This window comes from Aethalodelphis obliquidens, unplaced genomic scaffold (assembly GCF_003676395.1).
Source record: "Aethalodelphis obliquidens isolate GAN/ISIS:26980383/991018 unplaced genomic scaffold, ASM367639v1 scaffold47, whole genome shotgun sequence".
NCBI classification, from domain to species: domain Eukaryota; kingdom Metazoa; phylum Chordata; class Mammalia; order Artiodactyla; family Delphinidae; genus Aethalodelphis; species Aethalodelphis obliquidens.
The window spans coordinates 4,352,671-4,365,457 of NW_020837991.1; the positions used below are offsets into that span (position 1 = coordinate 4,352,671).

General features: G+C 43.3%; 2 long non-coding RNA genes across 2 annotated transcripts; one reads left to right on the forward strand and one right to left on the reverse strand.

The window, feature by feature from the left end:
- Positions 1-3,113: 3,113 nt before the first annotated feature.
- On the reverse strand, positions 3,114-12,697 carry LOC113607299 (uncharacterized). The gene is made up of 3 exons (XR_003427867.1): positions 12,105-12,697; positions 9,819-9,987; positions 3,114-3,514 (listed from the first exon to the last, which is right to left on the reverse strand). It is a non-coding gene; the product is annotated as an uncharacterized LOC113607299 (long non-coding RNA).
- Positions 6,498-8,883, forward strand: LOC113607300 (uncharacterized). The gene is made up of 2 exons (XR_003427868.1): positions 6,498-7,874; positions 7,988-8,883. It is a non-coding gene; the product is annotated as an uncharacterized LOC113607300 (long non-coding RNA).
- Positions 12,698-12,787: the final 90 nt, after the last annotated feature.

Here is a 12,787-nt window from a genome sequence, read left to right on the forward strand (position 1 = left end):
TTGTGTAACATGCAGGATCTTAATTTCCTGACTAGGGATTGAAACTGTGCCCCTGCAGTGGAAGCACAGAGTCTTAACCACTGGGCCACCACGGAAATCCCTCTCTTTCACTTTTTAAGGATAATTTTTCTGGGTACAGAATTTTAGGTTGGTGGGGTTTTCCCCAACACCTTAAAATATTTTACACCACCCCTTTTTGCTTGTATGTTTTCTGAAGAGAAGTCTGATGTAATTATTATACTTGATCCTCAATAGGTAAGGTATGTTTTTCCTTTGGCTTCTTTCAAGCTTTTCTGTTTGTCTTTGATTTCCTGCAGTTCAAATATGATATGTCTAGGTATTGGATTTTTTTTTTTTTGGTGTTTGTACTGCTTGGTATTTTCTGAGCTTTTGGATGAGTAGTTTGGTGTCTGTCATTACTTTTGGAAAGTTCTGTCATTATTACTTCAAATATTTATTTTGTTCCTTTCTTCTTTTTTTTTGTATCACTATTATACATATGTAATACCCATTGTTCTTGGGTATTCTGTTGTCTTTTTCATTCTTATTTCTCTTTGTATTTCAATCTTAGAAATTTCTGTTGTCGTTTCCTCAAGTTCACTGATTCTTTCCTGGGTTGTGTCCAGTCTATTGATAAGCCTGTCAAAGGCATTCTTCATTTCTTTATAGTGTGTTTTGTATTTCTAGCATTTCCTTTCAGTTCTTTCTTAGTGTTTCCACCTCTCTGCTTACATTGTCCACCTATTCTTTCATGTTGTCTACTTTTTTCACTTATCATATTAATCATAGTTATTATCATAGTCTGATAATACAGACTATATACAGACTTATCATATTAATCATAGTTATTATCATAGTCTGATAATACCCACATCTCTGCCATGTCTGAGTCTGGTTCTGATGCTTGCTCTGTCTCTTCAAAGTGCTGCTTTTTAGGATGCCTTGTAATTTTTTGTTGAAAGTCTAACATGATATACTGGGTGAGAGGAACTGAGGTAAATAGGCCATCAGTGTGAGGCTTTATTTTTATCTGGCCAAGATTTAGGCTGTGTTTACTATTTTTTTTTTTTTTTTTTTTTTAGTGGTACGCAGGCCTCTCACTGTTGCGGCCTTTCCCGTTGCGGAGCACAGGCTCCGGATGCGCAGGCTCAGCGGCCATGGCTCACGGGCCCAGCCGCTCCACGGCATGTGGGATCTTCCTGGACCTGGGCACGAACCTGTGTCCCCTGCATCGGCAGGCGGACTCTCAACCACTGCGCCACCAGGGAAGCCCTGTGTTTACTATTTTTGTAGCTGTAAGTGTCAGAGGTTAAATTTCCCCTGGTTTTCTTGGGTTTGTCTCCTCTATCACACAGGAAACCTATCCATGTGCTGGTAAGATTTGGGGAAGGGGATTCTCTAATCTTATGATTAGGTCTAGTCTTTTAGTGAGACCACGCCCCTGTTCTGTGACCTTCTGAAGTGCTTCTCAGCTTTCCCCCCACTTATATAGGACAGGAAGCCCAGAGTGGGGCTGCAGTTGGGTATTTCCCTTCCTTGAGCTTGGCTGGGCTCTAGTAAAACCTCAGTCAGGCTCTGGTAAAATAGTTTCTCTTGAAAGTCTTGTTAAGAACAGAGTCATTTGGTGTATTTTCTCTCCCCCTTCTGGCAGTATGGGGGGATTTTTCTCTGATCTTCATTGAAAGAACCTGGTAGAGCTCCTGGAGGTGAAACTCAGGAAAGTGTGGGTCCTCCCTAAGGCTGAAACCCCTGGTATTTTTACAAGCTCTTCCAGATCGAGCCTCCAACAATTCATCAATTACGGTTCAAGTTTCCCTGGTACTGGTTCCCACAGAGGTTGTGCTCTTGGGCTTCATCTTTGGTAAGCTGTGATTCACTGTATCCATCTGTTGGTTTCACCAATTTATGGGACAGAAGTTTGCCTGTGACCTCAGTCCTCTGCTGGATCTAAGAAAAAAATTTTTTTCAGTTTGTTAAGCTTTTTTATTGTTGTTAGTATGGGAGCAATGACTTCTGAGCTCCTTACCTGCCAGATTGGAAACTGGAAATCTGGGTTGTCATTTCACATTCTTTTTTTTTTTAAATTTAATTAATTAACTTTATTTACTTTTAAAAATTAATTTTTATTGGAGTATGGTTGCTTTTCATTTCACATTCTTGATAGTGTCCTTTGAAACATGAAAGTTTTTAATTCTGATGAACTACAACTTACTTTTCCTTTTGTTGTTTGTGCTTTGGTGTCCTGTCTAAGAAACCATTGCCAAATCCAAGACCATGAACATTTACCCCTTAGGTTTCCTTCTAAGCATTTTATAGTTTGGCTTTACATTTTAGATGTTTGGTCTATTTTGAGTTGATTTTTGAAGTAGGAGTGTAACATTCTTTTGCACGTGGATATCCAGTTGTCTGAGCACCATTTCTTGAAAAGACTGTTTGTTCCCCATTTAACTGTATGGGCACTCTTATAAAAAAAAGCAAATTGACTCTAGATGTATGGGTTTATTTCTGGACTCTAAATTCCGTTCCATTAATGTAGATGTCTATTATTATTCCAGTAACACATCATCTTGATTACATAGTAATCCTGATTATGTAAGTTTTGAAATGAGGAAGTATGAGTCCTCCAACTTTGTTCTTCTTTTTCAAAATTGTTTTGGCTATTCTTGCATTTCCACACAAAGTTTAGCTTTAGCTCATCAATATCTGCAAAAAATGGCAGCTGAGATTTTGATAGGGACTATCAAAATCAGTAGATTAATTTGGGGATTATTGTTATCTTAATAATATTGTCTTTCCAAATCATATATATGGATGTTTTTCCATTTATTTAAGTCTTCTAAAATATCGTTCAAGAATGTTTTACAGTTTTCAGTGTCCAAGTCTTGTACTTCTTTTGTTAAATTTATTCTTAAGTATTTTATTCTTTATGATGCTATTATAAGTAGAATTGTTTTCTTAATTTCATTTTTGGATATTTCATTGCTTTTATATAGAAATACAACCATTTTGTATACTGACCTTGTGCCCTACAGTTTTGCTGAACTCATTTATTAGCTCAAATAGTTGTTTGTGTATGTGTGAATTTCTTAACTTTTCTATTATACATAAGATCATGTCATTTGCAAGCAGAGATAGTGTTACTTCTTTCTTTCCAGTGTGGATGCCTTTTTATTTCTTTTTCTTGTCCAATTGCCCTGGCTAGAACCTCCAGTGCAATGTTGAATAGAGGTGGCGAGAGCAGACATCCTTGTCTTGTTTTTGATTAGGGAGAAAGCTTTAGTCTTTCTTCATTAAATATGAAATCATTTTTTAATGGATGCCTTTTACCAGGCACCTGATTATTATCATCTCCATTGTTCAGATGAGGAAACTGGGGCTTAGAGAGGTTGACTAAGTTGTCAGATCATATAGCTGGTAACTAGAGACTCAGGATTTGAACATGTTTGGTTGTCTCCAAAGGCTTTTTCTTGGTAGTTCCCCTCTGCCTGGGAGCAGCCAGCAAGGGGAGAGAGCCCTAGAAAAGAAGGGGAGCAGTGAGGGCTCGGTGGGTAGAAGATTGAACTTTCTCCACACTACCACTGACCATTCCAATACCATGTCCACCTCCCACCCTGAGACAGTGGCACATTCACTGTGTGGCCTGCCTCTCTGCTTTTTCATCAGCCGCCATTGCTGAACACTGGCAACATTCTCTGCCATCTGAGGTAGGTCCTGCCACTGTCTCTGCCTCTTCTCCAGAGGGCTGGGGAGTCCAAGGTAAAGCGTTTGCTAGGAAATTAATATGTTGGGCGCAAAGAAATGCAGTACTGTTTCTTCTCCAGCCACACAATATTGCTTCACAAAATGCTAGGGCATTTTTCAGAGACCATTTACTCCCCAGGCTTTGCCCTCACGTTATGGAACCTCTGGGGCAGTTTCTTCATTTATAAAATAGGGATTTTTATGAGAATTAATTGAGACACTGTGTAAAGAGTTCTGTATAATGCCTGACATGCAGTAAAGGCTCAATAGATGGTAATTATTATTATTTTAACACTTTTCCTTCCACAGTTCAAAGGAGAACAGTTTAATTTTCAGTAAGCTGTTGCATGCTGAATACTGGTCAGTGTGCATTTCAGTGCCTACATTCCTCTTACTTTGGGCCCTACTCTGAATGCTGAGAAGATTTTCATGGACAGTGGGAACCTAAACAGTTCTTCCCATTGGCCTAACAAGGCCTCCATGGAGCTAGGGTGACTTTATGGAGAAATACCAATTCTTATTCTAGGTGGAGGACTCTGGATCTTTAAAAAGGATGGTAAGTAAAATACCAACAAAGCAATGGTGGGAACCGCAGGCCTGAGCCCCAGAGGATAACTGAGTTGAGAGTCAGCCGGAATGTCTGCTTCTCCTCCTATTTCCATCAGGCACCCCTGTCCCGGGAGCTCCAACACATGGAAGACCCCGAGGTCTCCTGGTCACTGCTTGGCTCCTCTGGAAGCCCTGTCCATGGGCACGTGGGGAGGGAAGGGCAGGGATGGCGGGATGCTGCCTCCTACACCAGACACCGGGCACTCCTGCGCCCTTGCCCGGATGTCAGTCAGCCTTTGTATGCTCTCTGCAGGTCAGGAGGAAGCTCAGAGATGAGCTGTGCTGCCCAGAGTCCCTGAGCCATGCCACCTCCATTCTAAGACCTAGTGCAGTGTTGCATCGTGCTGTGTGGTGCCGAGCCCAGATTCACACCACACAGGTCGGAGTTTGAAGCCAGATAAAACTCGGTTCTAGTCCCAGTTGTGTGACCTGGACAAGTAATATCTCCTCTCTGAGCCTCAGTTTTCTCCTCTGAAGAGGAGGGGACAATAAAATGTTGCTGGAGACCTTATGGAATATGGTGGTGGATGATTGGAAAATGTTACCTTGTTCTTAATTGCTTAGCCTTACTGGGCCTCAGTTTCCACGTCTGTAAAGTGGGGATCACAATTGTGCAACTGTAGACCCCACAGTAAATGACAGAGCCCAATCTAATTATGTCACAGGCAGGATATGATGGTAGAAGACAAACGGAGAGTGGGATGGAAAGAGAGGAAATGTTCTGTGGGGTGAGGTGGCCAGATGGAACTTTGCTGAGGAATGAAACTTGCGATGGAGAGTGATTCTGAGACAAGCTGGGACTTGGGACCCAGGACCCTTTGCTGCAGTGCTAGCACCTGGACAGACATCTTGAGCAACAAAATACAAAGAATCCATAAGGAACTAAAAATAACTGCATGCATGTGCAGTTGGGGCAAATTATGGACAACAAGGTACAAAAAGACCAAAAATCCCAACTGCCACTTCTGAGGATCCGGTCGCAAAAGCAGGGGGTCGGGAGCAAAAGCAGGGCACTGCACATGCCCGCTGCACACACCACCACCAAAGGGGTGGGCAAACCACCTAAGCTACCCCTCCCGCTGACCCCTGGACCCACCCCTACCCTCAGCCCATATAAGGAACCAGTTCACTCCCCACACCCCACACCCCTGGTCGGGGAGGGAGCAAGCAAGGGAACCTGTTGGTTGTTCTCGTTTCCAACCCCTGCAGCAGGGGCCCCGGTAAAGCCTGGCCTGGATTTCTTGCCTGGCCTCTTATCAATTTCTATTTATTAAGGAGCCCAAGAACCCTGGTCGGTAACAATTTAACAGGCAGAGAAGAAGCCAGACACTGCCTGTGGGGTGAGGGATGGTGCAGAGAGGCCCAGAAGGAGGAATAGTACAAGCAGAAGGAGAAGCCCTATTCTGGGATCTTCCAGCTGTACCTCGCTTCGCTGGGAATCCATGTAACCCAGCTCTATGCTGACAAACCATTGACTAAGATAAGACAAGTGCATGATAAAATCAGTCCTAAAAAGGGCAAAACAGTGTTGAGGGCATAAAAATGGACTGCAAAGCCAGCCTTCTCATTCCTATGTGCTCGTTCACACAAAACCATGTTCATGAATGTTTAGAGGGACTTTATTCATAATCGCCCCAAACTGGAAACAACTTAAGTGTCCTTCATTGATCAGAGGATGAACAAGCTATCCCTATAATGGAATACTACTCAGAAATAAAAAGGAACAAACCACTGGTAAGGAAACAGCACGTAAATCCTAAATGCATTATGCTAAGGGGAAGAAGCCTGACTCAGAAGGCTGCCTCCTGTATGGTTCCACAGATAGGATATTTTGGAAAAGGGAGTAGCTGGGGTTGACTATAAAGGAGCATAAGGGAATTTTGGGGGGTGATGAAGTGATTTGATGTCTGCACTGTGGCGACAGTTACACAACTGCATGTGTTTGTCTAGACTCATAAAACTGTGCATCAAAAAGAGTCCATTTGAGGTCTTCCCTGGTGGCCCAGTGGTTGGGAGTCTGCCTGCCGATGCAGGGGACACGGGTTCGTGCCCCGGTCCGGGAAGATCCCACATGCCGCGGAGCGGCTGGGCCCTTGAGCCATGGCCGCTGAGCCTGCGCGTCCGGAGCCTGTGCTCCGCAACGCGAGAGGCCACAACAGTGAGAGGCCCGCGTACCACAAAAAAAAAAAAAAAAAAAAAAAAGAGTCAATTTGAAATTATAGCTCAATGGATAAAGCACGTGGGAACTGGTGTCCAGGTGGATGAGTGCACATTTTAGTCAACTTTTCCTGGTATTTCCCACAGCTTCTAGCCTAGTGATCTTCACACAGGAGGAGCTCAACAATCACAGATCACAACAAATTCATTGTAGCCTCATCGAATTCTGTGGTGGATGGAATACATCATATATTTCCAGACCTAACTATGATTGCTATCAGTGCATGTAAGGAAAGAGGCAGGGCAAGAAGGTGGAGAGAGCATGCGGCTGGGAGTCGAAACTAGAAATGTCCTGGGCCCTTGCCTGCCAGATGACTTTGGGCAAATCACTCCAGTAATCTCTAGGAATCAATCACTGATCTGTCTAGCCAAAGGGTTGTTGAACGGGTCAACTGGAAGTAACATGCTGCAAACTATAAAGTATTGTACACAAATCAGATATTCGTATTGTTATTGCTATTGTACTTTCAAACAGGGAATGTGAGTGTCAGGATTTAAGTGACCCGTCCAAGAAAAGAATCCTAAAGTGAAACCCCATCCTTGGCCATATCCTCTGCGCTTCTCAAGTTAAGGGAAAAGTTGATGCTCTTAAAACACAGTAGAAAGCAAGCCTTGAACGAGCTATTCTAGGCAATTTAGAAGCCAATAATATGAAGCTTGCAAGCTACTTAACTTATGGGAGCCTCTGTTTCCTATTTGTTGTCGGGAATCCATTTGTTGGACAACAAAATGTTAATATACAAAGTACCTGCGTCCTGTGTGCCGTGGCTCGTGTGAGGCATCAGGACCCACGCAGAGCAGAGAGGAACAAGTCTGCAGAGCCTTCAGGACTGAGGCAATGGAAAGGCCATCCTAGAGGATGACAGAAGGAAGCCCCGAGGCCTTGGTGGTCTCTACCACAATCTTGTTCAGTGGGCAGCGGGGTCACAGATTCATCTGACTGCTGGGAAGTCGTCTGGCTAATGTCAAAGTCATGTTTTACCATTGCAGGAAATGTTTCCATTTGATAAGCAGGTGGTGTAGAAGCGGTGATGGGATGTCTTTATTTTGCTGCTGGAACAGAAATTTGATTGGACGTTTTTGAGTGTCACCCTATGTATTAGCTCTGTCTTCGGCTTGGGGGAATCCAACCACGAGGGGGACACAGTCCCAGCCCTCAAGGGGTTTATAGTCCTAGACTCAGGCTAGGGAGCTGTTGTATAAACAAGCCCTGTCGAGGGGTAGAAGGTTACAGGTCCACGAGGGACACCAGGCAACCTGCTGATGCTTTCATTTTCGATGGATGTCTACAGGGAGAAAACAGGCTGGTAAGGTCAATTTAAACGTTTGATACATTGAGAGTTCGCTCTCTTATTGTAAATTCATCATTTAAGTTACTCAGAATTTAATCATATTGAAAGTTCCCATTCCTGTCAATCAGGTATTCTCCTTCATGAGGCTCTGACGGAACGGAACCTCTGAATCTGTGAGACTGAGGACCGCACCCTGAGCCATGATGAATTCACCAGGTAAACGCCACTTTGTAAAGGGGAAAAAAGTGCCAACTCACCTACCTGAGAAGTTAGGAAGGGGATGATAGGTCCCTTCTGGGAAGCTGGGCTCCAGTGTCTCAAATGAGGGTGTCAGGGCTCTCCCGCCTTTGTCTGCAAAGCCCCAGTTGGGTGCCTCTGTGTGTGACAGCTGGCTCACAGGGGGTGACAGATTGCAGTCCCTAAAGAAGGCAGTGTCTGCACCGATTGCTCTAGCAAACTCCCTGGAGGGCTCTGGCCACCCTGGAGTCAGGGACTCCCCCTGCAGCCAGCCCCATCCAAACTGAGGTAGGAGATAGATGGGCCCCCCTGGGCTGAGCAGCTGGGGAGCTCGTCAAACAGAGTAAATTGGAGCTCTATTTTCACTAAACACGCCAAGGACAAAGTTAATAGCAGAAGCTGAGCTCTGCTGGAGTAAAGAGCTCGGGGGACCACATCTATGACTCCTGAGGTCAAGGAGACCTCCCCGACTGCACATGTGCAGGGAGGCTCCTCTGGGGTCAAAAGGGGAGGGAGCGCCATCCCACAGTAGGTGTTGTCAACCTCCCCGTAAGCCTCCACGCCGGAATCCATCTTGGCAAAAAGATGTGCACGCATATTGTGCGGAGGGCCCTAAAGACAGCTCGGATGTGGGAAAAGAAGCGGGCTAATTGACCAGAAGAGAACAAAGACCAGGAAGAACTGCATCACCTCTCTGGCAGGCTTCTCATTCGGGACACACACACTCTTCTCTGGGTGTGTATTTCTGCCTTGCTTTTGTCTTAAATAAACATACCGTGTCTCTGTGTGCTCTGCCACATGTGGTGCTGTGTCTCTAATAATAAACTTTGTGCCCAGTTTTGCTTCCTTGAATCAGGATTCCTGCTTTTCATCCAGGCTACTCAGGTTCAGTCTCTGGGTAGGGAGATAAGATCCTGCTTCAAGACTGCTCACTGCTGTCTCTCCGAGAACAAAACCACTTGGACCAAGCACTTTCAAGCAGGGCAGCTTTGACACGGGGAGGGGTGGCTCTACAAAGGAAAGGAGAGTGAGTGAACACCACTCACGTCCTCCTGAGGCCTTCTGGAGACAAGCAAGGAGCCTCCTGCCTTCCTTTCAGGAGGTACTACAAAGTCTCATTCTGTGTTATCTATCTACAGCATTAGGATGTGAGAAATGGTGAAAGCCACGAAGCATGTGCCCTGCTAACGCAACCAGCGCTGGCCTACTCCCGATTCTCTTCACTTACACACAAAGCAGGTGCAGTGAAAGGAAACTCCAAAGCCGATTTGGATTCCAGTGTTAACTCTGGTCCTACTAAGTCAACGCTTTTGAGCAAGTCTCTGAAGCCTGTTTCCTCATATGAAATGAGGCTAATGTGCCCATGTCACAGGGTAGTTGTGAGAATGAGGTGGATTAAGGGGTGCAGAAGTGCCTAGGATAGTGCCTGATGCTTGATACGTGTCTACTAAATATGTATTTGGCCTGTATTTAACGCGTGTATTTACATGTAAGCACATGTATTCAACAATACTACTACACATATTACCCACGTGTCTGGCAGCGGTTGATGAACCCCACTGGAGAATTCCCACATAGCTTTCTCTCTCTTTTTTTTTTTTTTTTGGCCGAAGTACACGGCTTGCGGGATCTCAGTTCCCTGACCAGGGACTGAACCCGGGCCGTGGCAGTGAAAGCCCCAAGTCCTAACCACTGGACCACCAGGGAAGTCCCCCCACATACCTTTGTAGGAAGTTTTTCCTCTTTGCCTGAACTAACAGGGATTGTTGTGGCCGGGTGTCAGCAGTGGCTTAAATAGCACCTTCTTATTCACAGGAAGGAGGATTTGAGAACTCAGTTCTGGAATAACTTTGTCTTATTTTCTTGCTGTTCTGTCTTTTTACTAACGGGTCTGGGGAAGAAACAAGATCACACCATTAATTCGTTTTTAAAAAACATCATTGATTCTTCAAATGAAAAATGAAAGCAGACAGTGGGCAAGGAATCCGAGCACAGGAAGCGAGCATGGGTGAGAGATATTTCACCCAGACGGGAGCAAGCTTGGTAAATTATTCCTACCCCACCATGACCAGCAACTTTGGGTTTTGGAATTCAGAACCTTGCTTTCTAGAATGTCTTGTACGGTAGTTATCTTTTCAGAGATCCAGTTTGATCATCCCTGTTCTATTCCAAGAATACTTCATTGAACTTTGCTTACCTAACAGCGCCCATATTCCAGTTCTGCATCCTGAGATGTGTCTGAGGTCGCCTTGATTAGAGTTTTGAGAGATGTTAAATACCATCTCTTGGTTTTACGTCCACAGATGACTAATAATTTGTGTGTTTATTTGTCTGACTTTCAGAGGGCAATCTTATTTTCCTTTTTTGTTGGGTAAAGGCAGCTCATTGTTTCCCTATGTACTGCCAACAGACTGGTTTTCTTGAGGGAAAACATCTGTACAAAGTCTGGTTTCAGGTCATACTTGGACAGATGGTGCTGTTCTGTGTACTTGAAGTTGGAGTCTCATTTCTGTTTCTCTTGCTTACTGGGGCGAGGGGGGGGGAAAGGAACAAACACATGGATGGTATTTTCCTATTCTGGAAAAAATTTTTTTCAGTTATTTTTTACTTATGTTTAAGATTGTTATAACATTCCATCCTTTATTTCCTCCCCACTAGAGTTCCCCACAGCTATGAGACTCATTTGTTTTAAATAACCTTTTTTAAAAAAAAATAAATAAAGCAATATTCATTAGAAGAAAGTTGGATAGACCAAGGTAACAGTTACTTTTACAATTATTTTTGATTAGCACACAAAAAATTCTCCCAATCTGAATGATTTAGTCTATGTCTGGGTTCAAGTATGTTTTCCACTAATAATAGTTAGCCGCAAAACAGTATCCTGTTCTATTGCAGAATTTCTGATTGGTAATTTATACCAATGTACTGGGACTCTAAAATAGCCTCTTGCTTTCTTTCACTGAGCTTGAGGCAAATATCAAGAATGGATAACTTTATTTGTATCCACAATTTTGAAACTAGCTTTAGGAGACATGAGAGCAGGGGTGCTCCGTGAAAACCTGTGTCTATGTACCATGAAATCGTTCTTCCTCCTTATCTTTCTTTATATCCTTTTCCCTAATAGAGAACTAGCTGTGTTTTAAACCATTATATACGTAAATCTATTTTGAACAGTTCCTTGTCTAGAATGGACTGAATTGCCTTTTGCATATATGGTTCTTTAATGATTTCTTTGCTCCTGAGGAGCAGTAACCCTCAGAAATACTTCAAAAAATCTCTAGGAACAAGGTGATTGTGCCATTCTTCATACTCTGCCTCTTGAATCTGAGCCCTCTCTTCAAACCTTGCCTAAAAGTCTCCTTCTTTCAGGAGGTCTCTCTCCTGCACCATCCCTTCCTACCTTATAAGTGGATGTGATCGCCCTGCCCACAAATTCCAATCATATTCTCTCCCAGTTTTCTGGCACTTATGCTAACCTGGTGTGTGTTTGTGTACTGTTTTATTCTTCTTGTGGGTTATGAGCTCCTTAAAGGCAGGTTTAATATCTCATTCTTTGAGTCCCTTGCAGCTATAGTGCCTTATAAATAAGAGTTGCTAAGTATTTATTAATCAAATTCTAGAAACGGAATAAGTCTGGTCTTCTTTGTTTCACTTACGTACTTACAAATATTTAAATGAAATGTACATTTAACAGAGTTGTAAAGGTACAAACTACTAATCAAAAAGTAACAATACTTCGTAGACTTTTTTTTTTTAACGTTTAGATGCAGGAGTAGAAACTGTTATGAAATCTTTAAATAATGTTCTCAGTTTTCAGAGTAAGTTGTTGAATTGCCAGCTCAGAATCTGGGCTCCCTTCCTGAAACCAGATGACACATTTCTTGCCCCTCCCATGCCAAGGGCCCCTCCCATGCCAAGGGCCCCTCCCTCTTTGTGGGCGGGGGCTTCCCTTCTGCAGCTTGGCACTGAGATCTAAACCTATATTGGCAAAGTCCTCTTTCTTCTCACCTTCGCGTGGAGGTGTGTTCATTTCTCTAAGCATTGTGCAACAGGACCAGTCCTTGTGGGAGACCAGAAAAAAAAAAAAGCCAAATGTTCAAAGAAAAGTCCCTCACCCCTCCCCATACTTCTCACTAGCACTTCCAATGTGTACTGCGTACTCGGATAAAATTGCGACCCATAAAATCCGTCAATAGAGACAGCATAGTTTTCATTATGGAAACTTGGGCTAAAATAATAATGTGGTCATTTTACAATACTGTGAACTACTGCAAGGTCATCTAACATTTTTGTTCTCATTTTGCGATTGAATTATAATTGTATAACTTGAAATCACAAAGAAGTGTTTTTAAAATACAAAAAGGGCAAATTAGCGTTCTTCCGTAAACTCTCTATAGTAATTTTTAAGGAGGGAAATAATTTAAAATATCCCAGTGGGCTTTTCTTTTCTTTTTTTTTTTTTTGGCCATGCTTGGAAGTGGGGTTGACCTTAAAACTTTTTGATCTCAAAGAACGCTTAATTAATCTGATGTGAAGAAAAAATAATAATCGCTTTATTTCTCTGGCAGTCTAATCACAGACCACCCCCTTTTCCCCAGCCTTAGGGGAGGGAGCGTTTAATAACGGTCTGTGTAAACTGATGCCCAGGCCGTAAGAGTTCGCAGGAGCTCTGCTCGAACAAGTTAAAACCA